The sequence below is a fragment of the Panthera onca genome, chromosome E2 (genome assembly GCF_046562875.1).
Source record: "Panthera onca isolate mPanOnc1 chromosome E2, mPanOnc1 haplotype 2, whole genome shotgun sequence".
Taxonomy (NCBI): Eukaryota; Metazoa; Chordata; class Mammalia; order Carnivora; family Felidae; genus Panthera; species Panthera onca.
The window spans coordinates 56,159,274-56,187,097 of record NC_138353.1 but is presented as its reverse complement, the minus strand read 5'-3'; the positions used below and the strand labels follow the sequence as shown (position 1 = coordinate 56,187,097).

The 27,824-nt window shown below is 46.8% G+C and overlaps 1 protein-coding gene and 1 long non-coding RNA gene across 7 annotated transcripts in view; one reads left to right on the top strand and one right to left on the bottom strand.

Annotated features, from left to right (window-relative positions):
- Nucleotides 1–27,824, bottom strand: part of CDH13 (cadherin 13) — a 1,089,618-nt gene that overhangs the window by 448,233 nt on the left and 613,561 nt on the right. The window lies entirely within an intron of this gene.
- Nucleotides 4,540–11,651, top strand: LOC132690076 (uncharacterized). 5 transcript variants are annotated; one of them, XR_013552394.2, is made up of 6 exons: nt 4,541–5,016; nt 7,153–7,480; nt 7,919–8,104; nt 8,422–8,485; nt 8,871–9,074; nt 10,280–11,651. It is a non-coding gene; the product is annotated as an uncharacterized LOC132690076 (long non-coding RNA). The 5 variants fall into 5 exon arrangements; XR_013552397.2 differs by lacking the exon at nt 8,871–9,074 and having other exon boundaries at nt 4,540–5,016; XR_013552393.2 differs by lacking the exons at nt 7,153–7,480; nt 7,919–8,104 and having other exon boundaries at nt 4,547–5,194.

Below are 27,824 nucleotides of genomic sequence, written 5' to 3'. Positions count from 1 at the left end.
GTCCAGTGTGAATGAACCCTGTGCTCTTCTGCAGACGGACCACCCCCAGCCCCCGGGAAGTAAGTACAGGCTCCTTGGTCTTGCTGTGCCGCCGACGTTAGGAATTCTAGTTTGCATATTTAAAAAATTTGGTATCGCTGGATCTGGAGCTGGCTCTGAATAAAAAGGCTTTGTTTGCGGGAAGTTTATAGATGGTGTGACCCACGAGGCAGTGTAAGTGTGGAGGAGGGAACAGGTAACGGGGAAATGTAATCCTAAATTACTGTTCTTAGAAGAAGCAGGGAGGAAGGGAGGAGGAGGGAGGGGGCGGGGAGGGAAACACAGGATCTTTAAGAATGTCTTTGGCACTAGCGGAAGAGGCAATTCTATAAATGTAAATGATGTGTAAATAATTCTTATCATGAGAAAACATGCCTGGGAGGATAGAAGATGATAGATAGAAACGTGTCTTCGAAACTAGGAAGCGTCCTCTCAACTGGAGGGGGAATGATTAAGTGCAAAAAAATCTGCATAGATGGGCTCCTTCATGCATACACACAGGATCTGCCTTCACACACGGGTTCACACCCACACATAGGTGCTGCGTACACGCCCAAGGATTCACACGCATCTTTCCCATGGATGCTGACATCCATAATGCATGGTCTCTATTTTGTGATTTAAATATTTTAAATTTCACAATGAGGGTGGCTCAAAAGTGAGAGCTTCCCATTATACAACAATGGCTGTAATTCTCAGGTGCTCCAAACAAACCATATTTCCTTTTGGGCATATTATTGCAGTGAAACACAGCCACATCCCCAACTGTAAACCTGAGCTTGTCGACTTTTCTGCATAGAGCTGCTTCCTAAATATACATTTTATTCCACCCAAACGCAGCATGACAGGGCCATCCTAGCACTAAAGGAGTCATTAAATAGTTGTGTTATACTGTTTTAATTACAAGCTGCCCCCTTTTCGGGCTTATTTCAATAGATTATTGCCCTGCTGTGTAACAGTGTATAAAGAAACAGCAGTATCTCTTGCTGGTACATTGTGGAAATTAAAATTCTCAATACTACTTCAGTAATTAATTTCCAAAGAGAAACCAGTTTAGTTTAATAAAGAGATTAATGAAAATGTTGCAGAAGATATATTTCTCAGGAGGCGTAGTGCATTATTTTCTTGCATTCGAAATAATAGAACCATTTCAAAGGACTTAGTAAATCTAGCCTCAATCAATTCTGTTTAACTTAGCACAGAAATGCTTTTTAGAGGGGGGTTAAAGAAGCAGGGAAGACAAATCAGATCAGACCATCCCCGAAGGACAGAGGGACTGAGTGGTTCTCAGTCCCAACTTCCCTGGACAGTGGGTGGTCGTGTATCGAGGGCTACACGGGAAAGAGCGAGCGCCGAGAACGAAACAAGTTTATTTATTTTGAGAGAGAGAGAAAGAGAGAGAGAGAGGGAATGCTAGTGGGGGAGGGGCAGAGTCAGAGGGAGAGAGAGTCCCAAGCAGGCTCTGTGCAGTCAGCTGGGAGCCTGAAGCCGGGGCTCAATCCTATGCCGAAATCGAGAGTCGGACGCTTGACTGACTGAGCCACCCAGGCGCCCCAACCCTTTTTGTTTTACCGTGTGCTCTTTATATACATTGTCACATTTATTCTTTACAACGTCTCCAGGAAGTTATGCGTCATCAGCAAGCTCATTTTATACACGAGGAGGTAAAGAGAGAGAGAAATTAGGGGATTTCCCCAACATCACAGCAAGTGAATTAGGGACCCGAAACTAAAATTCAAAACTTTTTTCAGACCCCATGTTCTTATAAAACCTACCACATTTACTTGGTTAGATGCCCAGTGAGGATTTTCTGGGGGTGGTCGCCTACTACATATCCACTCTGGCACAAGGCCTGAGGTGGGCTCGAGGATAACACAGCCTGAGATGGTGTTACTAAAAACGGGACAGTTATGCTCTCCTTCACCCCTTCCACAGACTCGTAAAAGATGTCGAGACACAGAAGCATGCTGTGTTGTCAAGGAAAGACGCTCTATTTAAACTACGCACGTGGCGGGAGATTAACTGAACTGAGCCTTGGCTGATACCAACACGAAGTTCCAAGAGTCTTCCTGGTTTCCGCAGATTTGGCCCATTTGACAGTTGGGACCAGCGGAGATCTGGGGTGGGAGCAGTCTGAACCCCAGACACTCACACTTCCATATTTTCTCCGTAGACTTTTGGGACTGGGGTGGGCTCAGAATCCTGCCTCGGCTGGGGAGAGGCCACCTGTCTGAGCCCTGCTGTAGCCCTTCCCATACCTGTCTAGCAACCATTCACGGATACAATTCTCTCCCCAGACGGCATCTTTGTGCCCTTCATCTCCAACTGGATGACCCAGCACAGTCTAGATAATCGATATCTGAGACATAAAGCACAGCGTGTCTATTTACCATGCTTACAGAAATAATACGTTACATAATATCTTGATGAAATGTCGTAATACAAATCTGTGGTGACAGGATTTGTCTTGCACTTTAGATATTCTCTGGGGTCCCGGGAAGGAGGATTGTGACACAGGGGCGTGGCACCCAGTGAGTTCTCTGCAGTGATGTAAATTATGTTATGCCACAATACAACAGCTAAATTTTTAAGAAGCCTCGTGTTTTTGAAAATCAGGATAGAAAAGCAATTGGTTTCCTAACAGAAAGGGAGAGTCTGGAGAGCTCCGGACTCGCTAGGTCATTGTTTTTCTGTTTAAAACATCAACAATAAAGGCATGTGTACAGACAAATGTGGATTTGATGGATGAAGTTGAGGAAGTTGGCTGCTCAGAAAGGAATAAAACAAACCTGGTGCTTTTTTGATGACCCTCCAGTCTTTCTGCTTCGGCCTTGTTCTTGTATTCGGCTATGGCCAAGTTCACCTCCGATGACGAGAACCAAAGAATGCCAGGCAGAACCCAAGAATGGGACAGGCAGGCAAAACAAAGCTCTAGGCCTCTCTCTGTTGTGTTCTCAGCCACTCATTTCTGAAGAGACCGGGCCCAGCTTCCATTTCATGCCCAATAGTGGATGATGGAATGTGAGTCACATTCCCCGATCGCATTGTGTTCAGTTCCAATTTTGACTTTTTAGTGTAGGAGGAATGCCTACACCTGGGAAAATCAGTGAGCCCAGGATGCTACACATACACCTGAAATCCGTATTTCATTTCATGCCATTAATACTTTCCAAAAAGTGTTCTATGCAGAGTTTATATATAATTAAATGCAACCTGAAATGTCTTTGTAGTTGGTAGCACATAAATGAACTCGCAAATCAGAAAAAGCATCCATCATGTCGAGCGTCCCAAGTCCTGGTTTGGCTGGAGGGACAGCTGTGGTGTTGGCCCCATCAAGGCTTGAGCCAACGGGTGACAGCATTTTTGTGAACACAAACAGGACGTGTGGGGCACGTCAGCAGCGTGCAGCCCGTGCATAGAATGTTATCGTCCAGTCGGTCTCTTCTTTGTGGTCCCAGGGGACTTCCTACATGTCTTTTTTGCATATTGTAGAGGGTACACAGGACACGTGTATGAGCACACACACGTATGCTCATGTACACCTCAACATCACTCTACTAAAGTCAAATTTCAATGCAGTTATTTTAATTTTTTTAAGTGCTTTATGTTTTCATTTATTTTGAGAGGGAGAACGAGAGAGAGAGAGGGAGAGAGGGAGAGAGAGAGAGAGAGAGAGAGAGAGAGAGAGAGGACATGAGTAGGGGAGGGGCATAGAGAGACAGGGAGAGAGAGAATCCCAGGAAGGTTCTGCCCTGTCAGCATAGAGCCCGATGTGGGGCTCAGTCTCACAAACCATGAGATCATGACCTGAGCTGAAATCGAGAGTCAGAAACTTAAGTGATTGAGCCACCACCCAGGTGCCTCTCAATGCAGTTACTTTTAATATTTATAATTATTATTATAGCAATTACTATTATCAACAGTTTACACTGTTCCTGTCTCTGTGTGGGTGTGTACGTGGGGCCATCTCCACCTACCTATCTACAAACCATAATCCTCACCAAAGCCCTTGGCAGGGGATGTGATTGCTTATCATTCTATAGGTGAGGCAGCCACGGCTCGGAGAGGTGAAGCAACGTGGTCAAGGTCCCACGGCTGTGGTGAACTGAGGTGGGATTAATGATGAGAGGCGCTCCCTTCCAAAGACTTTGTCCTGCCTCCTTCTCATGGGCAGGGGCCATGTCTTGATTATGATTGTTTTGGTGCCCAGCATGATGCCTAGAACAGAAGCCAAGCTGATGGCCCGTTGAATGTCGGAGCAAACACAGTAATGAAGGAAGGAAGGAAGTTGAGGAAACACAAACCAGGCACGCTCTTACAACTTATCTGAAGTCCTTCTTTGCAGTTACATGTGGGTGTCTACCATTTTCCACAAGGTCACATGGCCAGGGAAGATGTTCCCATCCAAACTCAGGGACAGGTTCTAACAATCTGCCATTTGTGGTCATGGCATCTCCCTTGCTAGTGATGGATGGGTTTAGGGTGGGCATTTCCCTCAGTCTGGCCAATGAGGTGTGAGGGCGCATGTGCTGGGGATGGGGGCATCTGGGAGAGTGTGACCAAGGACACACATAAAGGAAGAGATGGTTTCTTCCTTCACCTGAAGCGGACATGCCTGCCTGTGACATCGTCCAGCTGTCCTGCACCCTGGGAGAGAGTTAGCCTGAGGAACATCCTGCCTGCTGAGAACAGCAAGGCAGAAAGGAGGGAAGAACCTCTCTTCGGTGCTGGTGAGGTATTGCATTAACCATCCCAGGAGCTTCACACTCTGTTTCCTGAGATGATACCTTTCCCTCATTGTTTACAACGGGTGGGCTGGGGTTACCTGGTACCTGGCTTCCAACATTCTAATTGTTTCAACAAAGAATGCAGGTCCTCGCTGCCCTTTTGGGGTTCGACCGCTCCCCCCCCCCCCCCCCAACAAAATCCCTGATGCCGAGGAGGAAAGCGAGGCTGGAAATCCTGGGATGGAGACAGGTGAGCAGACAAGGTGGCAGAGCGATCACGACTGCTGGCAGCCGTAATCAGAGCAGGGCTAGAGAAGCGAAAACGGCCGGAGGCTCAGCGAGGGACAGAGGTGCCTGTGTGTCACAGAAGATCGTGAGGGGACACTGCCCTCGAGACCAGGGTGGCGGGTGAAGAGCAGGCTCCACCGGTAAGCACTTAGAGGGGGCAAAAGAGAGGCTCCCAGGAGAGAGTGGCCTCACTAGCTACTACGAATGAGGTGAAAGCAGCCAGTTTCCACATGGGAGCTACTGGCTTAGTACCTGCTGTACAAGCTCTTTTTTGGGCTTCTCGCCTTGACTTAAGAGGCTTGGTAAAGGGCAGAGTCTGCCTTTCTATTCTTTTAGGTGCTTCCAGGAGTGTTGAGAGGGGAGACCTCTCCCCAGGAGCCAGCTTCTAGAAAGGGACTGCCTGGGGACACAGGGATGAATACACCGACATGACTGTCAAAGACTATGTGCTTGCCATTAATTGATACACTCAATTTTAATAATATCCTATGCTATGGCCAACTCATATCCTGAACATCACGTTTTAAGGGGCTATTTTTCCATATCACACCATCCAGTGAAGGGTGGCTAGGAAGGAGGGAGGACCCTTCCCATGAAGAGTGGGCCAAAGAATCTGTCCTCAAATATCTGGGATCTGTCATGTGGAATGGCTCGTAGATCTCTGTGTTTCTCGAGTAGGAAGAACGAGGAAGGAATGATTATTTTCTAAAAGGCAGATCTGAGCTCAGTGCAATGCTGTTTCTCGATACCCTAATCCCAAAATGAAAGGTTACCGTTACATACTCACTGATCACTGGAAATGCTCCAAATGCTGAAGAAAAAAACTGGACGACCACCTCAAGCAAGAGGATGTTGTGTGCAAAAAGTTGGAATAGTTGACTTTGTTTTTAAATGCTTAGTTATTTATTTTGAGAGAGAGAGAGAGAGAGAGAGAGAGCCTGCACATGAGTGGGGGAGGGGCAGAGAGAGAGGGAGAGAGAATCCCAAACAAGCTCCACACTGTCAGTGCAGAGCCTGACGTGAGGGTCGATCCCACAAGCTGTGAGATTGTGACCTGAGCCAAAATCCAGAGTCAGGTTTTTTATATAACCGACTCAGCCACCCAGATACCCCTGGAATATTGATTTCTGTAATTATTTCCTACATGAGACCTTATGGAAAACCTGTATCATTGAATTCATAGAAAGGAATGCTATGTCTCTTTCAGAGACATGGCTCCTTTTTTCTGGGATAATCATACTCAGCCCGTCTATCTTCTCCCTCCTTAGTTACTTATATGTATTTCTGATACTGTATTCATTTATTAAACAAAATGTGGGGTGCCTGGCTGGCTCAGTTGGTAGAGTGTGTGACTTTCCATCTTTGGGTTGTGAGTTCAAGCCCCATGTTAGATATAGAGACTACTTAAAAAAATAAAATCTTAAAATTTTTTTAACATGTATTTAGTTTTGAGAGAGAGAGAGACAGAGACAGAGACAGAGACAGAAAGAGAGAGAGAGAGACAGAATCTGAAGCAGGCTCCAGGCTCCATGCGGATAGCACAGACCCTGACGGGGGGCTCAAACCCACAAACATTGAGATCGTGACCTGAGCCGAAGTCAGTCGCTCAAATGACTGAGCCACCCAGGCCTTAAAAAAATAAAATGCCATCGCATACCAAACGGTATGCCAAGCTCAACTTCAAAAGAGTGTACCCGTATTTCTTACTAGTCACTTAGTCATTCTTAGGACAAACAACGCGGTATCACTTTAGCTGGTTATTTCAAAATATAATTACACTTAGGCCTAATGAATTTAGACTGTTCATTAGGAAAAGAATCTTCCTCAATTGCGTAGTCCACGCAGGCAACATAAAACACGATGGGAGAAGGCTTTCAAAATAGAAAACACAGATCATCAAAAGCTATCCCAAATATTTTAGAAACATCTGCAAAAGAAAAGCTGTTGATATTTTTTGTTTTGAGTTATTCCAAGTCTGCTTACTCTAGCCCATCTCGTGAATTTTTTAGGAAATCTTTCCACTTGAAAGTTACGGAATTTTTTTTGGTCTTTATTTATACTTTCTTCCTGCCTCAGATTTCTATTTTAATTCGGACAGCTCTTCCCGAGGTAAAGATGGGGCACCGCAGGGAACATTCTCCAGGGGCACCAACAAAATCCAGGTCTCTCAACGTGCAAAACATGTTCACGTTTCCCAGTGGCTCACGGTAGGACGAGGAAAACTCCAGCTTCTTCACCTGGACCATATGGCATTTGAAAGGAAGCGAAATTTCCTCTTTTCAAACCAAAGGCCTTCACCAAGTCTACTTTTATTGACAAGCATTTCAGGAGAGTGCGCCCGGGGAAAAGGTTCCTCCAGCTCTCGGAGTCTCCGGCACACCCGGTTATAGCACAGCTGTGCGGACGTCACACTCTCTTGGCTGCAGGTGAATCAGAGAGAGGGTAGGCCTATTACCCACCATGTGGTCCGGGGAAATCACAGTCAGAGGAGGTCAAGGGAGGCTTAGCCTCCCGCCCAGGTCTCCAGGGGTGCCTACTGTTACCCCGTTATATTCAATTTACGTGACTGAATATTAAAACAGAACGAGCCGGTGGTGGTCTTCCACCTGGACGTTTCAGGAAACTCCATGGCTATTAGTCACTTGGTAACTTCTCACGGTGCCAGCGTGACGAAAGCTGTACCAGGTAACTTCAGCCACGGGGCCTTTCCACCTGTTACCGTTAAATTAAAACCTGATAGGTCGGGATGACTCCAGAATAGAACAGAACAAATCTGATCAGCAAAGGGGGAGCTTGCACATTTGTTATGAGGGTTATAAGATTCCTGTTTGAGCCGTCTCCCCCCTCCTACCTTTTCTCGCCAGGCACCTGCAAGAGGCTGTTTTTCAAAGGTGTGGCAAAGGAGGCAGCAGGTCCTGGAACCGCACGGATCTGGGTCCAAGTTCCGGCTCTGCCATTCGTCAGTGTCCCAACCTTAGGACTGCTACCTAGCTTTCTGCCATGCATAAACGAGCAAACACCATAAACGAGAAAACCACCACCTTCCAGGGGTACTGCAGACTTTCTCGACTTTAGCACTACTGACGTTTGGGACTAGATAGCCTCTCTGTGTGGGGACTGTCCTCTGCATGGGAGAATGTTGAGCAAGATCTCTGGCCTCTCCCTCCCACATGCCAGCAGCACCCCTAAGCCAGTTGCGACAGCTAAAGATGTGACCAGACAGGGAATCTGTCCCCTGGAGGGCAAAATCAGCCCCGGTTGAGAACCCCACTGGCTTACTGTGTGGATGAAGGGCACAGATCTGTCATGTGCTTGGCACAGAGTGTAGACTCAGCAGAGTATTTCTTTCCCTCCCAATGCCGTCTAGGTGGTCAACAACCTGGCCTTTCATCACTGTGTCTGCCTGCCTGGCACACACACTCCCTCAGATGGTGAGTGAATCGTAAATGCCCTATCGTAATGGCCTTGTGGGTCTATCAGTCTGTCGTCCCCAGGTGAAGGAGTAAACCTGTCACAGCAGGATTCTCACACAGAGAGTCGTGACACTGAGGCTTTTCCTTCCAGGAAGCCACTTTATTCGTGCCAGCACAACTCTGTTGGCTTCTTCCACGACTGGAAGAACTAACTGAGCCCCGAACGCCACGTGGCATAATTTTTTATATATGTTTTTACTTCTTTGTTTCACATATATGGTAACACATAAACATGTAGTCTGATTAAGTGGTCTCACGTTACAAGGTTATGAGGGATGTTGTCGCATACCTATAACCAGATTGCCTTGAGGTTGTTTTTTTTTTTTTTTCTTTCTTTCCTTAGGGAGGGGACCCTACCACTCTGTCACCCAGTCTTGGCCATCTGGACCCTCTCGCTGGAATCTGAGCGTCCACTGCAAGGACCCACGGGCCCTTGGTGTTGGTTAATTCCAATGGCCCCACCTGACAAGCAAACCACTGGTTCCTTCTCCCACAGCCCAGAGTTCTCCCACTCCATCGCCTAAGGATCTGCTTCATCAGTTTTACTGTCAGTTCTAGGAGCTTCTCGAATACATTTTTTTAACTTCATCCCAGTGGTTTTAAACAATTTTTGGCAAAGGCAAAAATAAGCAGTCCCTAAAAGTCCATGGCGAGACAAGATGACCTTGACAGAGAAAAGGGATGACAGTGGATGGGTCTGTCAGTGGCTGTTTAGAAACATAAGGCTCCATCATTCCATCTTCTCTTCCCCTCCCTTTCTGAACTGTGGCCCAGGCCCGGCAGCAAGGAAATTACCTGGAGCTGACAGGTGGCACAGAATCCCAGGGCTACCCAGATAATTCAAATGCACGTTCATCTGCAAAAGCACTGCCTAAGAGGGCTCCCCTTGATGGGATGCTGGGCCATGCACAACCCACCTTGTGGGAGAGGAGACAGAGAAAGATGAGAAATAGAATAGATATTAATAAAGACTTTAGTTCTTCCCCACACCCCAGACACCTAGCCCCGCTCAGCCCATCCCTCTGTGTAAGCACTTCCATAGAAATATGTTCTTAGCTCACACCTTGGCTCAGTGTTTTTAAAACTGAGTGTCACAATTCATTTTCAGATCATGAAATCAATTTATAGGTCATGGCCATCATTTTCAATAACAAGAAGGAGTAGAACAGAAACTAGAAAGTGAATATCACCTATCATAAAGATAGTATTATTTGTGAAATGTCGTTTTGTGGTGTGTGTGTGTGTGTGTGTGTGTGTGTGTGTGTGGAGGGTGCTGGGTTGTGATGTAAAACCTATTTCTTTACTGTGGGGCTCTATCAGAAAAGGTTGAAGGTCATCATCTTTGACCTTCACCAAGAGCTGTTCCGAGAAAGAATATTAGAGGAATTGTTTTATTTCCTCATCTTTTAATTGTTAAAATTATTCAAGAACTACATTCGCTGAATTTCACAATGACCCATCGCAGATTCTTCTCAGAAATAAGGCCCCAAAGTTTGCCTCTGTCCTTGGCAGACGTGCTCTGGTTCGCGGTTCATGAGGAACAAGAGCTAAGTAAGCGTTTGGGTTTCTTGTCCTCAGCACTGCACGCCTGGGGTTAAGTTTGAAACTCAACCACAGTGAGTCTCCTTAGTCAGGATTCAAGACTGAGACCTTCTGTAATGGACTTTGCTTTGTCTTCTGTGAATGATTTTCAAATGCTTCTCTACCTTGCCTGTGAGTGTAATGATACATTGCACATCCATCTTTTATTAGAGGCATCTGGAACCTAACGTGATGAAACACCTAAGTTGGATCAAAAGTAATACACAGACCTCTGCTGGCTGTCCACACAAGGGCAGAAGGCACAGTTCAAAGGGCCTGAGGATTTTGTTTTCCTGTGCACAGAAGACCCCCTCTCCACTCCGCATCTCCAAGCCCTTGTCCTCCAGGCTCATTCTGCACCCATCACTCTGCCTGTGACTTACAGTGATTCTCCCCTTTCACTGGGAGAAGCAGCCGGTGACTTGGGGGCTGGATCCTCTCATTATCCCATTGCGCAGAGGAGAAGACAAGCTTAGCGAGGCTAAGCGGCACTGCCACCACCTCGATTCAAACCTTGTCCTCTTCACCACTGTCCCATCCACCCCGTCACCCGCACGCCGCCTCCAGCAGGCATCTGCGTCTCTGGATCCGAGCACAGCCACCCTCGGAGGACACACATCCCCCGCCCACCCCCCCTTCCCACCAAGACGCTAAGTACACGGCTGGCAATCATGGGTGATATCTGTGACATTGCACACGAGCCTCCTTTTATCTTTTCCAGCTCCCTTTGTTTATATATCAAATGGAAGAGCACTCACCCTCTTCAAAGGGAGAAGGAGAGGCAGTGATGTGGAATGAATCTCTTAGAAGTAGAGTTTGACGGCGACTGAAAGATTTATCCAAACGAGAGGGTACGAGGACCGGTCACATGCCTGTCATTTATAGCATCGTGATGGGCTCTATGCCATTAACTTTTAATTAACTCAATTAGAACAGAATGTCTGACACCACAATGAGCACATACAAACACCCCGGTTGGTGTCATGTTAAATTAATGTCTCTGAATGGCAGATTCTCTGCTTGCATTAATGGGTTTGCCACCCTGGTTCTATTAACTGTCCCCAGCTCCGACGTGCTGGTCACATTGGAGACATACCAGTGGTCCCCAGTGCACACACAGCTCCTGAAAGTCCCACCTCAGATGGAACGCTGAGCCCCGAAGCCTTCTCAGATGGCCCTTCTCTCGTCTTGATCAGCAGGAACACTATTTTCACTGCTCAGGCTCCACGGGCATTTTTCTCCCCTCGTGCACCCACTAAAGCTGGCTAGATAAGGTGGAGTCTAATTTTTTTAAGACGTTTCATCTTAATAATCAGGAACCAGGATGGCTAAAGTAGGCTTTTTCAATAGGGGGCTGCAATTTCAAATAAGACACACCTTTTTTTGGCTCTTGAGCTGAAAATGTTGGCAGTGAAAATGGTTTCTTTACAGTCAGACTCTAGCTATAATGCTGTAAAGCTATGCTTTTTGGCCAATCAATGCTTTCGCTCATCTTAAGGAGCATTGTTAGTACAATTCACTGTCTAAATAAAAAATAGCCTCAAAACAACCATGGATTTGTACTTGGGTATAAAGGCCTGGTTTAGTCTATCACCTCATACATTTAATCAAGAGTAGGCAAAAATTAATCTTTCAAATGGCCATCGTTGCTGGTGTGTGCTCCTACTGGGTTCCTCTTCCTAAAAAATTCACGGAAGCACCTTCCCCTGATTTCTTTCATAAACTTCTCAGGTCATGGACCCAACACAGAGAAGAGGGGAGGATTGGGACAAAGAATGGAGACAAAAGCTGAAGGGGCTAGAAAGAGGCTGACATCCCTGAACTTTGGCCTTTGGGGTCGTCTTGAACGCTCCTTACATTTCATACTGTGTCATTTCACTTTTAGCAAACAAGAAAATGCAGACAAATCCTTCCTAAGCAGCAGCCAGGTGGGGCTTCCTTGCATGTGTCAAACAAACCACGGCTTTCCCTCTTAACCTTTGCACATTCTGCTCCTTTGTCCACGAAAGGCTACTTTCTCTGTTTGGAGAACTCCTGCTCACCTTCCAGTAGGAAAGGCTGGACACCGCTTCTGCAGGGGAGTTCTCCTCCACCCCCACATTTGCGTTCCTTCGAAAGCAGTCATCACTTTATTAGTTGTTCAGTGTTTGCCTTTGTGCTACACAGCAAGCCCCGGGGTCAACCACCTTTGCCTACGGTCCCCACAACACATAGCATCCAGCCCCTGAGACGTATTTGACAGGCGAGCGGTAAATGCTCATAGGAGACAGGGAAAGTCGTGCAGCATGGCCTACATCGGAACCCATCATAGATTCCAAGGGTGGGGCCAGGCTGCAGGTCTCTGGCGGGCTTAGCAGGGACTCAGAACTCCCTGATGACTGCGACCGCGGCCCCTTCATTGCAATTGCTATAAAGTTTTTTTTTTAAGTTTATTTTCTTTTGGAGGGGGGAGGAGCAGAGAGAGAGAGAGAGAGAGAGAGAGAGAGAGAGAGAGAGAGAATCCCAAGCAGGCTCCATGCTCAGCACAGAGCTCAACGCGGGGCTTGAATCCACAAACCATGAGACCATGACCTGAGCCGAAATCAAGAGTCGAACTCTTAACCAACTGAGCTACCCAAGTGCCCTGCTATAAATATATATTTTTTTACTGTTTTGAAAGATATCCCTAATGTCCTTATGGCCTTGAAGTTCTCTGAGTAGGCAATACTTAAAATGAGAGCATCCGTGGGCCCTGATGACCTCAAAGAATCAATTCCTCATAAATATGTACTTATGGTCTTCTAAAAAGTCACTTATGCTAAGCTAATTTATATACACCTGTTTAATCTTTAACAGCCATAGGGGGGTGGGTATATATGAAATCCTTCCAGGTTTAACCACAATCGGGCCACCAGCTTCCCATTTCCGATGTCTGCTGTGTGCCTAGCACATCGTGAGCTATTTTACTGGCACCGTCTCAGGTGATCTTCAGAACAGCCATACGAATTAGGAGCCAATCCCATTTTACGGACAAGGAGATGGAAAGGGCTATGTGGCTTGCTCAACCAGGCAGAAGCAGAGCTGGCCGCTGAACCCAGTCCAGCTGACCCCCTAGTGCCCCTTTATTACAAATACTGAAAATATCACAACCAAAGTTGTCCCGGATTTTCATACTCATCCTGCTGTTGAACCAGGAAAGCAATGAGACTAGACACCAAGAAAGGTGGTTTTCAAGGGTTAAATAAGTCATTGCCATCTGGCCCAGCACAGCCCTGCAGAAGGAGCCAAGCTAAAGCAGGGCGGTAATCAAGTCTGCAGGACACGCGAGCCATTTTTGGCTGAACGTGATGGCAGGGACTTTCTCATGTGGAGGAAATGCCAAACCACTGAATATGCTCGCGAAGACATTTTCCAACATTTAAAAGCCTTAATTGTCTTTATCTGTGGGAAAGCCATTTTCTGTATGCATTCCCAATTTTCTAATGCAAATACAAATACCCACCTTGCAACCAACCCTAGTTTCAAGCTGGGGAAGAGGGTGGAGGCCCGGCCATCTGGGGGAGCTTTCCACTTCTCTTTTTAATGGCCAAGCCCTCTGCCATGGCCTCACAGACCATGTTGAGCAAGTCGCAATGTGCCCGGAGTCGGTACACATTAGTTTCGAGGACTGAATCCTCAATCTTTTCATTAGTCAATTTCATCTACAGTCAGTATTTTTTTTATTAAAAATAATAGCAAGAGATTTTGTGCATTCCTGCTGCTTCATGAGCCATCTGTCACGGACACCTTGGGCAAAGAGGCTATGAAAAGCATGAGAAACATGTCGATCAGCTGGAAAAAAAAAAAGAAAAACAAGAAAGAGCTGGCCTCTTGCTTTCAGACAGATGAATTCTAGCATCTCACCCAGCATTTTCCCCTAGTAGGGACATTTTTACAAGGAATTTAATTGATCCTATTAGACTTGGTATAGGAATCAGTTATCTTTATAGCTACAGTCAGCCAATAAGAGAAGCTGGGTGAGTCACTTTTATTATTGGTCTCCAATTGGAAGAAACACAAAGAAACCAAGCAAAATCCTGGAGAATTATTGAACAGATTCAAGGTCTGGGTTTTTTAAAAATGTATTTATACCCTGTATCAATCCACACTGGATTCAAAGAAGCTTGTGCCACTAAGCACAGTAACGTGGAATTGTAAGTCGCCACAAAGAAGGATCAGAGAAAAGGGGAGAAGATTGGCATTGCGTGCCGTCCTCGGATGTTACTCTGCCTGGACCACCACTCTGACCTTGCGTGTCTTGTCAGCCAAAGGAAAAGGGGGAACTGTGGTCAGTAAGTGCTGCCAGTGGCTCGTGGTGGTGATGGTGAGGGAGAGCACAAGGCATGTCATCAAAAGGATTCCTGATCCTTAGATCACGAGTCTTCCAAGAAGACCCCAGCACCATAAGCCCCCCATTCTGTGCCAAGTAGCAAGAGGACCGGGTCCAGGCAGTGAGCTACATGGTTTCTCACGCATCACGGAGCAGCTCAGCCACCTGGCTGCAGCCCCCATCCACCAGCTGGGGAGGCCAAGGCTCGAAGAAGTAATGTAGCCTGCGCAAGGTGACGTGACTAATAATGGAGCAGCAGAGGTGATCAGCTCACTGCCATGCTTCAGAGTTCTAACTCTCCTGCCTCCGTCCAGTCAAGGCAACACTGAGGGACCCCTCCTTGTGGCAGAAACTCTTACCAGTCCCAAGGCCACTCCTTCTGGTGGCCTCACGGGGCTGGCTCCATCCACGGATTGATTCTGAGCAGGTTGTTAATACCAGAAAGGTTTGGGAGCGTTAAATTCTATTATGTGTGTACCATGCATGCCTGTGTGTGAGCACACTGAGCAGAGTGCACAGTGCCCCTCGTTTTCCAAATATGTGAATCTCTTACACAGACGTACCTGCACACGTGCATGGACAGCTGTGTGCACATAATGGCATGTCTGTGTGGAAATAACAGGAATAGCAACGGCTAATGCTGAGAGCACCTACTGTGTGCCAGTTCCCGTTCTAGGCATGTCCTGGGATCTTAATTAAGGGTATTTGGAGCATAGCAGCAGCCTCCTCTGTCAGACGATGGCAAAATGGCATCTGAAAATGCAATGTGGCTTGTGAGGCCCCTGAAGGCCTAGGGAGCCCTCAGGTCGACCGCTCCCTGAGGTCATCAAGTCAGCTCTGCTTCTCATTCCCCCACCTGCTTTACAACGAACCAACAAAGCAACGCACCGTGTAGGCATTTATGGCGTGCATGGGTCTCTCAGCATGCCCCCACAAGCTGTCTCTTGCTTTGATCACAAGTGGTGAGAAATGCAGGTGGACAAGGCAGCCTTTTAGGGACAGAGTCATGTGACGCTGTGAGCTTTCATTTGCAGAATCCAGAAGAATGGGCTGTCTCAGGTGTAGCTGCTGCTAGATGCCCAGGCAGCGGACAGCAAGTCCCTCCTCCAAACCACAGGCACATGGAAGCCTTTTAAAGAATCACGAGATATCCGAGAGGTTGCTGCCTGTGTCTCCTCTAGGGTTTTGGGGGTTTCCTGTCTCACAGGCAAGTCTTTCTTCCAGTTGGAATTTGTTCTTGTGTCTGGTGTGACAAAGTGGTCCAGGTTCATTCTCCTGCATGTGGCTGTCCAGTTTTCTCAGCACCATTTGTTGAAGAGATTGTCTTTTTTTTTTTCTGTTGGATGCTCTTTCTTGCTTTGCCAAAGACGAGTTGACCACAGAGTTGTGAGTCCATTTTGGGGGCTTTCTATTCTGTTCCACTGATCTATATGTCTGTTTTTGTGCCAGCAACATACTGTCACACAGCTTTGTAAGATAGCTTGAAATCCGGAATTGCGATGCCTCCAGGTTAGTTTTTGGTTTTCAGGATTGCTTTGGCTAGTTGGGGTCTTTAGTGGTTCCATACATATTTTAGAATTGTTTGATCTACCTCTGAGAAGAACGCTGATGGTACTTTGACAGGGATTCCATTAAGTGTGTAGACTGCTATGTGTAGTATAGATATTTTAACAATGTTTATAGCAACAGTATCAATCATAGCCAAACGATGGAGACAGCCCAGATAGCCATCAACTGAAGAATGGATAAAGAAGATGTGGTGTGTGTGTGTGTGTGTGTGTGTGTGTGTGTGTGTAATGGAATATTACTCATCCATCAAAAATAACCCCGAAATCTTGCCATTCGAACAACGTGGATGAAACTAAAATGTATTATGCTAAGCGAAATTAGTCGATCAGAGAAAGACAACTACTATATGATTTCACTTGTATGTGGAATTTGAGAAACAAAACAGATGAACATATGGAAGCGGCGGGGAAGAGAAGAGAGGGAAACAAACCACAAGAGACTCGTAACGATAGAGAACAAAGTATAGGTTGATGGAGGGAGGTGGGTGGGGGATGGGCTAGATGGGTGATGGCTACTAAGGAGGGCACTTGCGATGAGCACTGGGTATTGTATGTAAGTGATGAACCACTGAATTCTACTCCTGAAACCAATACTGTACTGTATGTTAACTAAAATTTAAATTAAAAAAAAAAAAATATATATATATATATAAAATAAAGAACCATGAGATAGGAAAAGATTCCAGCTTGGAAATTTTTGATTAAAAATAAAAGCAACTTTTAAAACCAGAATTTCACCTTGGTTTTAAACTTTTCCACCATGATTTTATTTTGAGGAGGAGGATGACAACGGCAATGGTGACAATTACCATTTTCACTTCTTTCCCGAGCGCCTCCTCTGGGCCGGGAGCTGTGCTGAGGATCCCAGCTCCCTGTGAGCAAGCTCTGATGACCAGACCCACGTTGAAAATCAGGACTCAGAAGTTCAAACAGTTGAGGCCACCTGTCCAAAGTCAGACATGATTGGAAGACAATGCCATATGCCTCTTAAGCCCATTGTTTTAACTCACAACTTGTTACATCCGGTGCTACAGACTTTAGAGACTAGGTAATTCTTTCCCAGGGCATGGGAGGGGGGCGGTGCTGTCCTGTGCACCTGAGATGCTGAGCAGGGTCCATATACATTAGAAGCTACTGGCAGTCCCCTTGTCATTCATGACAATCAATAATGTCTCCAGAGGCTGCCAAATGTCCCCTGGGGGGTAATCACCCCCATCCACCCGCAATCAGGCCGAGCCTCAGTCAACGTGCTCACATTCCCCTGTGGCTGGGCTGCCAATGCCTACCATTCAGTTACATCACACAATGGCTTGTGATACCTGATTTGGCTTAGCCTAAGTCTCCAACAGTCTTTAGCACAAGAAAGGATGCTGAGATTTGCTTTAAAAAACAGGTGTGCTTCTAAAATGTTTTCCATAAACACAAGTTTATAATGGTTTTAAGATGATCGTCCTTGCTTAATAAAATCTTATTTCCCCATTTGCATTCATTAGGAAGTTATGGCCATGATTATATTAACCGTAATACGCTAATAAATACTTGCCTAAAGATGTGGCAAACACATCAAGAGAAGTTAAAACTTTCTCTTCAAATTGTAAAAATGCCACTCATATCCTAAAATAAAAATATACTTGGGGAAGGGAGGCTGGTTCATACGCCTGCTTAGCACAGGAGCATAGGATGGAAAGGGGGAAATTGTAAAAACTGGGATATTATCAGAGCTTGACCTCCACCCCCACCTGTGATGGATGTCCATGCAGGGTGCACCTAGCCTCTGAGGGTCTTCCTGGGGAACAGAGAGGGGACACACTCTGGGTCTACACATTAAATGTTTAAAAAGCTCAGCTGGGTGAGGGAAGGTGCCTTTCTGTGTGTGTACTTTCCCCCAGGTGGCCTCAGCTCTGTGTCCCAGCCAGGCAATCTTGAGCAGTGCCCTGACCGTACTACAGAGTTCTCCTGCTCCACGGTGGGCAGACAGAGTCTCTGTTCCCCAGCCTGGCCACCTTCATCTCCGAGGGCTGGCCTCTCAGCTTGGACCCCCGAGACAGGTAACTCACCTCCTCATATTTCTTCAGCTTTAGGAAAAAGCTAACTCAGACTGAAAGCATTGTACCTTAAACATAGTGATAGTTCACAATTAGTAACCCTCTAACGGCCCATGGCTACAGTCAGTAGGCTACAGGGCTTGCTACTAATGGTCTCAGATAATCGGGGTTATCGGTCCCTCTTGCCTCCTTGTCATGTCCCTATTGCAAAGAAACAACTGCTTGGTTGGTCAATGACAGTGCTGTTTTAGAGGATTGTTAGCCAAGCATTTACAGAAAGAACCTGTAGTTACGATGTTAACAGATGTGGATCTTTTATTGGGAAGTTCTCATCCAAACAGGAGACTGGAATTGTTTTCAGGTCCAATTGTGTGTGTGTGTGTGCGCTCGCGTGTGTGTGTGTGTGTGTGTGTGTGTGTGATCTCTAACACTAATTTTCAAGTTTCCAATTCCACTTGTTCCAAGAAGGCAAAATTTGTCAAGCCCAGTTCACCATTGTCTTAGGATACACATCATTTAGGGACAGAAAGAGCCATTCTCGGTCATGCCGTGTTGAGTCTTGGTTTTCCCTTGGGTTTGTTTGATTTACTACTCTGAGTGTCCATTTGCTTCACCTGTAAATTGGCTATATCGATGGCACCTGTCTTAGGAGGTCGCGACAAGGATTACAGGAGATAAATCAGTGAAGCTTTAATGGAGTGCCTCCAGCAGAGAAAGTTAGTGTCATTACTAACTGTATAGGACATTCTAAGTTTAGTAGGGGCAGCGCTATGCTGGTAAATGCTTCCACAACCAGCTCTCTGAACAAGCCTTCCTATTCCTGTGGTGTAAACATTCTTATCATAGCTGACATGGAACTATAAACAGGAAACTTGGAATAGGAGGAGAGCTGGTAGGCTCAGGACACCAACCGCGGGGTTAAGGACACAATATCCTCTCCTTTGTTGTCTGATGATCTCCAAAACAGGCTCTGTGTAACACGTAACTTGCTAAAGAGAATCCAGCTCTGGCACTCACTCAAGGAAAGCTAAGCTCAAGGTCTAAGCACCGAACTCTTGGTGTGTTACGAGTAAAGCTTTGGGGGATATCCCGGAGGCACCTGGATGGGAAATTGCATTTGTCCCCCACTCAAAACTATTCTTAAGGGTCATGGAGAGACCACAATTTCCAAGTCTGTCCTTGAGGACAAAGAAACGGGGTGAGGGATTATGGACTCAGAGGATTAAAGACATTAGCAGATTCGTTGCCAGAAGTAAAGGCAGAAGATACATGTTGAGTCCAGTTCTGGGATACGCCACGGAGAAGGTGCAAAAGTTCATCTGAGGGTAATACACGTGGGCGGTCGATGAACTGGGTTTTAGGAGAGATCCCCGGGGGGCGGACGTGGTGGGGGAAGCGGGGGGGGGGGGGCGGGGGGGGGGGACAAGGGAGCTCTTTGCCTACAGGGCCGGGTGGTGAGACTGCGGGTTTGGTTAAGGCTGGAAGGGACAGAAATAGAAAAAATAGGAAATGGAAGAAATTTAGGGAAGTCTCCATTTAAGATTACAGGGATAGAAATTAATGTTTTGGGGGGAAAGTCCCGAGAGGCATAAAGAGAACCTGGAGAGCTGGTATCACAGAGCCTGAGAGAGAGGAGTTTGCTACATTGTATCCATTCTCTTAATCTGCCAACCTGCCGAGGAGACTTGAGTCTACTTCCATTTGAGGTTAACTTTGGGAAGTAATTTTTGGTGTGCCACAGTGACACCTGCATATCCCAGTGCATTCTGTTGGGGGTTCGGTGTCAGGGATGGAGGGGAAGTCTCCCATCAGGTCCCAGGAGCACAGGCAGGAGAACATGCCAGCACAGCAGAAAGCCAACCTGAAGAATACGGCTCCAGAGCTTGGTATCTGGATTTCTCCCCTGTTCTTTCTCCTTCTCACCCACCGGCAAACACACGCACACTGTCCTGTCCTCTCCCCATCTCCTCTTTCTGCCCCATCCTTGCAGCTCCCCTTGCCCTGGTCCCTGCTGATGGGAGCCATGGAGCCGTGAGCAGGACACCGCCAGTGGGTTCTCACAGCACCCCTCTGACCAGGGGGGGTCCCCCCAGAAATCATCAGCCCTCCCTTCCGGATTCATCTTGCCTCCCCACCCTGTCCAGCAGCCCAGTGTCCCCGGGACTCCTGAAATGGAGCCGTGGAAACGGCAGAACAAAGGATGCTCATGCACAGGTGACATTTAAAGAGCAGCTCTGCTCTCTTCAAGACTCATCTGTCCCTTAGAAGCATGTTTTTATTTGCCGTGACTCACGAGCCAATAGTCAGGGGGCACATTTAGGCTCTTGATTTCTGGATTTGATATGAACACTTTGTTTGGTGTGCCTACTGAAAGGGTTTAGAATTACGGATGGGGTGGACACCATGAAGGGGGAGAGCCGATTCCTGTATCAAAGATGAAATTCAGAATAAACCAAATAGTTAAAAATGACACAGACGATAACTTCTCATATTTTTTCCCCCAGGCCTCATGACTTTTTTTTTTCCCCGGGCTTCATGGAAAATCCAAAAGTAACCCCAGAGGAAAATAAACAATAAGCCAAATATTTAAAGGTGATTTAATACAGGGTGGTGGTGGAGAGACGTCCAAATATGAATAATGTACGGGTTTAATGGATGTTTTATAGGCAATATGCCAAACACTGTGTCCATTTTTTTTCTTTTTAATAAAAATGATGACAGCATGGGCTTCATCCTCAAGATGTCCCGATTGTAACAGAACTAACAGAACGGAGAGTGACTGAAACACAGCACCAGAGTGGGGTATGTGCATATCAAAGCACACACAAAGTCAGGCCCTCGCCGCCGAATCTGCTATTTACCATTTCTGGCTCTCCGCAGCTCAGCCGTAGATTCCCATCTGGAAGCTTATTCCCTCCAAGTGTCCGAGTTAATTATATCTGGTCCAGAAGATGTATCCACAGGCCCGACCCACAAGTGGGCTTAAGTGAAACGACCTGCCAGAAGCCCAATCTCCCTTCTCTACAGTCAGATCTGTGAACTGGTTCTGCCCTCCTTTCTGGGATGGCATCGATCAAACAACCTCTGATTCTAAAATTCCTAAGATGCCCCTGTCCAGAGTGTAAGACCCGACTCAAACATTGCTACACCCATTTTCACCCCTCCCCTGAATCAAATCAGACAACCCTCCTGGTTCACACCAAGCATCACCAGAATGCAGAAGGCATTCCAACAAACCCTTAAAGATGGATGTGCAAAGGCCGTGAGGCAGCATGTGACATCAAAGAAATGGCAAGCAGTTCATCGTGGCAGGAGCAGGAACAGTATCTGGAAGGACTGGAGGAGAAGGGGAAGGAGAATTGAAGAAGGATGCAGAGGGTGGAGAGGCTATGTCCTATCTGCACTTATCCTGAAGTCAACAAAGAAGCACTGATAGCTTAAGCAAGGAAACAATCAGATCCCGTGTTAAGCCTGTGGCGACAACATTGGAGAAGACTAGAGGCAGTTGTCTCAAAACCAGAAGAATCTCAAGGAAGGCAGAAGTTGGCAAAGCAGAAAATCAAAGTGAGGCCCCTGACGAGGGTAAGATTAGGAATGTGGTTACAAATGCAGACGGAAGAAGTCAAGGAAGAAAGCAATCATCTACCGCTCGAATGGGGAAAACAGTAATTTACTAACAAAAATACTGTGTCCTTTTCAAGATTTCACATAAAAATTTCCCACAAGTGAATTTTTAAAGCTCCCTCTTGGAAAACGTCAGTGCAAATCAGGTTCCTGTTTTATCAATGATTCCAAAGCTAATGCATCTGGAGAATGAATAAATTCCAGTGCAAATGCTGGACTAAATAAAAGCCTATTCTAAAATCTTGATTGTAACAATAAATAACAGCTGATTCAGACTGAGGCAAAAAAAAAAAAAAAAAAAAAACACAACTTCCTGGTGATACAAGAAACACGAATTTGATTAGGCTTTTTAATATGCTGAAAATACATTTAAATTATATTTCAAAGCTCAAGATCTCGCCCTGGGTAATGTCCCCTGCATGGAGAAACTATTTGAATTTACATTTCAAGTGAGAAGGCTGATTATTTAGTTAACAGAGGGCTCCTTGATGATAGGTTTGTAAAGACCACAAGTAACTACTCTAAGTCTGGATGGGTTTCTCAGGTTTTATATTCCAAGGAGGCCAGACCAGCTTTAGCACTTTTCTCTCTTAGTACCTCTGAGCCATGTCTGAGACGTTACTTATATTGACAATTATCTGTCGGTGCCACAGCGTAAAGTAAAAGATAAATCATAAATTCTAAAACGGTCTTCTCCTGCAATGGATTTTCTCCACTGTTTGCCTTTAAGTTTAATGAAACTGATAGCATCTTCCCACCAAAACTTCTGGGGTCATTTCCTACAAAGCAAACGTCTTCTGTGATGCTCTGCCGGGGGACGGTGGGGGTTGCCCCTGGTCAGGTGAGGCTGTGCTATTAGAACCCACAGGAAAAGAAGCCAGCTTCATTGACGGTGGGCAGAAAAGAGCTAACACAGTGGGTCTGACTCAGCCGTCCCTCCAAAGGCCTGCTTCCAAGGCTGGCCCTTGCCTGGCATCTGGAACTTGGATTTGGGAAGGGTTCTCACCACTCCCTAGCTGATACGAGCGGCTCACTGCGCCTAACCTGTTTGTGCAAAACTATACAATTTATGCTGAATACGTGCTTTCCTTCTGGAAGTCTGCAATCTTGCTACAGGCCAGGCGGAGGATGCCTATGTGACCTGTCCTCAATAAAAAACCTGGGCGCTTAGTCTCCAGTGCGCTTCCCCAGGCTGGCACAACTCGGTGTTGGGGGAATTAGCACATCCTGGGTGGCTCCTTCAGGAAATACAAAGGCGCCTCTGGGCACCTGCAGCTCACAACTGGTTTCCTCTGAAATGCCACCCCAGGCACCTTTTTCTGATGCTGATTTTGCTTGAGAATAACCACAGGCTGAGTCCTTAACTTCTTTTAGAGAACTACCAAAACCTGGGGTGGTCTTGCGGACCCCTGACATACAGCATCCATCGACACTTTTCCACAGAGTGTTCTGAGGAACACGCTTCGGGAAACACTGCTCAGTAGCCCAGAGTAATCAAGAGAATGCGTGTCAAACACAGAGGACAGTTCCTGGCAGATAAGGCAGGATAGGGCTCTATAAAACTGGTCCCCCAACACTGTTATTACTAATAATGTGATTCTGGGGAAACAGGAATCCCTGATGCCACACCTTTGAATATCAGCCACACGCCCTGCACTCTGCTTCACGCGCAGTAACCGCTCACTAGCTGTTTGTTGAATGAATTATTGGGTCTTTATTTACAACGTGCTGTGCCAACACAGAGGAGTCCGTCTAAAGCGTGCTGCCTCAGCCCCTCTCACAGCTCACAAATCTAAAACAAACACTATCAGTAAAGACAGAGCTGTAGACGAAAATACAGACAGAAAAGTCGGCAATAAAACATAAATGGATGCAGAAAGAAAGAATGGTCAACACACCTTCGCCAAGCAGAAAGCTTGGCACTTATGTATAGTTCTAATTTATTTCTAAGCCTGTCCACACGGCAGACGTGTGGACAGGCTTCAGAATTCTGCATTTCTATGGGTGTGAATTGGGTGGGTCTCCGAAAGCCTTTTCCACGAAGCTGGTAAAGCCGTACGTGCAAAGGCTTCATAGTTGATGAGGAAGATACACTGAAAATGGTGATGCTGTATTTCCAAAAAAAAAAAAAAAAATCTAAATCTAAGGCAGTAGGGATAAAGCATTTGTTCGATAGATTTATTATTGCAATAAAGCTTCACTTTTGCTGAGGCTGAGCTCTCAAACACGGACTTCACGTAAGTATGATGACCTGATACCCAGCTTGCCAGGACAGGATTCCACCGATTACTAGATTACTAACCATGTCTTGCATAAGCCACATAACCTCTCTGTGCCTCAGTTTCCTCAGTTCTGCACCATGGCTCACACAGAGAGAAGAGACCGTGTAAGGTCTCAGCGAGAAGACAACCGTCTCCAAGGCAAGAGAGAGGCCTGGGGAGACACCAGCCCTCCCAACACCTCGATTCTGGCCTCCAGAAAGGTGAGAATGAATTCCCGTGGTTTAAGTGCCAGTCTGCGGCATTTTGTTATGGTGGCCCAAGCTGACAAATAGGTCCTCCAAGAAGACAGTCCCCTGACACACCTTCCCCTCCCAGGTATCTTACTGTGCCTGGGACTGAGATGCCTAATGCCCTAAGCCATGATGGATCTTGTGGCCGCCATGGGTGGGCTCGCCCTGTGGGGGCCTGTACATCCTTCCAGAAGCCCAGCCCATCCTGAAGGGCCATTCAGCTCCTCCAAACGCGTCGGATTTAGAAAACCTTGGTTTGAGTTTACTTGGCTGCGATTCAGAAAGTTTTAGTCCCAGAGGGTGACCGTCCCGCGTATCTAACGGCATCTCCATATGGCACGGGCTTCCTCTGGGTGTGTGTTCCTCTCCGTCACCCCACCTCAGTAAACAGCAATCTGTCCCTCCTCGTGACCCCTAGTCCCTCTCCAGGCCTCTTTTTCTCACATCCTGCAATTAATCCAGCAGCAAATGCTCTTGTGTCTTTCTACCAGACACATCTCATGTCCCACCCCCTCTTATCACCAACCTCCACCCTCTCTCACCTGCCTGCCACCAGAGCCTGTAGCCTGCTGCCTGGTTTTCTGCGTTCACTGCGGCCCCCCTTCAGCCTACCTGCCACACCCCTGCCAGAATCCCTGATGACAGACGTGGCACATTGCATCCTGCCCCTGCTCAAAACCTTCAACGTCTCCCATTTCACTCAGAAGCCAAAGCCCACACGAAGGACTGCAAGGCCTTGCAGGATCCCCTTCCTCCTCCTCCTCCTATCTTCTTTAAACATACTGAGCTCACTTCTGCCCCCAGGGCCTTTGCACTTGCTCTCAGGGCTGTTGAAATGGCTCCAGGCCCTGGGGAAAGAATCGAGGTCACCTCAGCAAAGGCTAAAAATCTTTCCCTAGGAGTTTCCCTGAGCTCCTTCCCAGGCTGCAGGACCCTGGCTTTTGTAGCACTCTCAGTCCTCAGTCTGGCTGGCTGCTCACCCGTGTGTCTCTCTTTCCGTGCAGATTTCTGCATGGCTCACATCCTTCTCTTTCATCAGGCCTCTCCTTAACGGTCTCCTCTTCACAGAGGCCAGCCTGGACGATCCCATATAAAACAGAATATTGCTTACTCCTCACTTTTACCGTCCTCCTCGCCCTCTTTAATTTTACTCAGGGGCACGTAGCAGCACCTGCCTGCTCTCTTGCTATAAGTTCCCCAAAAGCAGGAACTCTGGGTCATCGCTTAGTGCCCCGAACAGTATCGGACAGGTGGTAGGAGCCGAACAGCCATCTGCTGAATTGAGTGTGTGAATGAGTGAGTGAGTGGGGCAGGAGGGAAAGAGAAGGGGCACTTCAGAATAAGCAAATACAGTCACGGGGAATAGACTGGTTATAATGCTGCCATACCTTTCTGTCTTCTTGACATGCTGGGGCCCCTAGGACCTTTGGGAAAGGCTGACAGTTACAGGCAGCTACAGAGCTAGCCAGTGTGATGCCCCCAGCTCAATGGGTAACAAAAGAGGACCATCCTGGGGCCACGGTGTTGGAGGGAGGCACGTGAATCTTACCAGGGCAGATGGATCTTTTTCAGATTAAAAGGTATTAATTGCCTTTGGTAGCCACTCTGTGTTTTGAAAGGGCTTTCCCCTCTTCCCTCGCGCTCTGGTGGCAAAGCACCCAGGCGGGAAGGCACTAACTTCACTGTCTCTTCCCATTCGTCTTTTTTATTTCCAACTTGAGGACCTAACCCTGCTGCTCTGCATCTACAGTGATAACTTATAACCGAGCTACCGCTGATCTCTCCCATTAATGAAACCTCACTCTGTTTCTCTTAAGAATGACATGGTCAGGGCGGTTAAAGAGCCAGTGTGACAAGACAGGCACTATATTTAGGGTGGGCAATGAAGCATTAGCCCCCAGACCAGCTTTTCTTGAGAGTATAATCCGGATGCTTTCAACAGCACACACAGAGTGTTTTGCAGGGGCTGATTCACCTCTCAGATCTCAGTAAGAGATTCATTCCAGGCCCCAACTCTTAGCCCAGAGGTGAGGACAGCAGCATGTATGTGTTCCTCGCAACACGGCTAGAACAAAAGAGGTCTGTCTTGCCTGTATCTATGTCAGACCTAGTTCTCTAGGATTTGGAGACAGCTTTGTACAGAATGAAGAAGAAAGTATTCAAAAGGGGATGTTCGATATCTCAAAACACAAGCCAAGATTGGTTGAATGAGCAGTGTATCTGAAGGATTTGACTCAGTCAGAACTTTCAGGTGGTTGAGATGGCAGAGACCGGGGTCTTGGTTGCCAGTCCAGCCCAGAACCTACCTGGAACCAACCTATGCAAGAAACAAAGACCACTGTGGAGACAGAAGCCTACTCACCACTCACGAGTTTTCCCTAGGATTTCAACGGCTCCTAGACATCTTTTCTCAACAAAGAATAGAGCAGCTCATACTGAACGGACCAGCTTATGGAGAAAAACAAGAGCTGTTCCTCAATCCCCGTCTTATTCCCTTGGTAGAAATGAACTTGGCAACCAAGGAGTCCAAGGAGGAAGAAACACAGAGTGACAGCAAACCAATGGACCTTGACTTTGGAACACATGGGACTAGATTCCCACTTTCCTGTCTTCTGGTTGGTTATATGACCCTGAGCATAGTTACATCATCTCTGATACGTCATTTCTTCAAAGCACTCCAGTGTAAAGCCTGGATGAAGCCAACATCAGAAGGCACAAACAATGTTTAGCAAAGCACTCACTAGACACTCAGTTCTGTGCACTCAACACACAATATCTCATTTCATCTTGACAAAAGCTCTAGGAAGTAGCTTCCTTTTCACAGGTCAGGAAACTAAGGCCCACGGATTAAGCAACCTGCCTTCAAGGACACAGCTAGCAAGAGGTAACACTAATATGAACATAGACTTGTATGATGCTAAAGGTAGCTTTTCACCCAAGATTTCCTGGATCTGCAGTTGCCTATATAGTAGCTACCAGCCACGTGCCTATTTAAATTAAAATGAACTAAAACTAAATAAAGTGAAGAGTTCAATTTCATTATTACACTAGCCGTAGTTCCGGTGCTCAGTGGCCACCATATTGGCCTGCGCCATATTGGATAGCGCAGAAGCAGGCACTTCCATCACTGCACAAAGCTCCATTGGACCACATTTGTCTAGTCCTTCCGTGATATGCAAGCACCTGGCTTTTAGCAGGCACTAATGAGGGTGAAGTTTGACAATGACAGAAGAGACACAGGCTCTACCAGGCTAGCTCACAGGGGTTGATCCAAGTTGTGGGGAAACTGAAGGTTATGCAATTTGGCGGTCTACTTTAAGCAGAACACAAAGTTACAACACAACACGGGGAACAGGGCTTCAGAAGGGCCCAACCAAGAAACGGCCCTGAAAGTTCAGCTTTGTTGGTGTCATGGCCACCGGCCCCCCTCTCCAGAGCAAAGACATAAGTGTGGGCCACCAAGCTACGGTCATTAACACATTGCCCTGCTGTGTGTTCTCAGTCAAGGGAACCACCTTCTCTCCCACCTTCTCTCAATGGCCAGTCTTGTGTTCTGAACCTCTCTTTAGGCTATATTTTCCTCAAGTTGTCCAACGTGGATCAGTTGTCCATGCTGCCC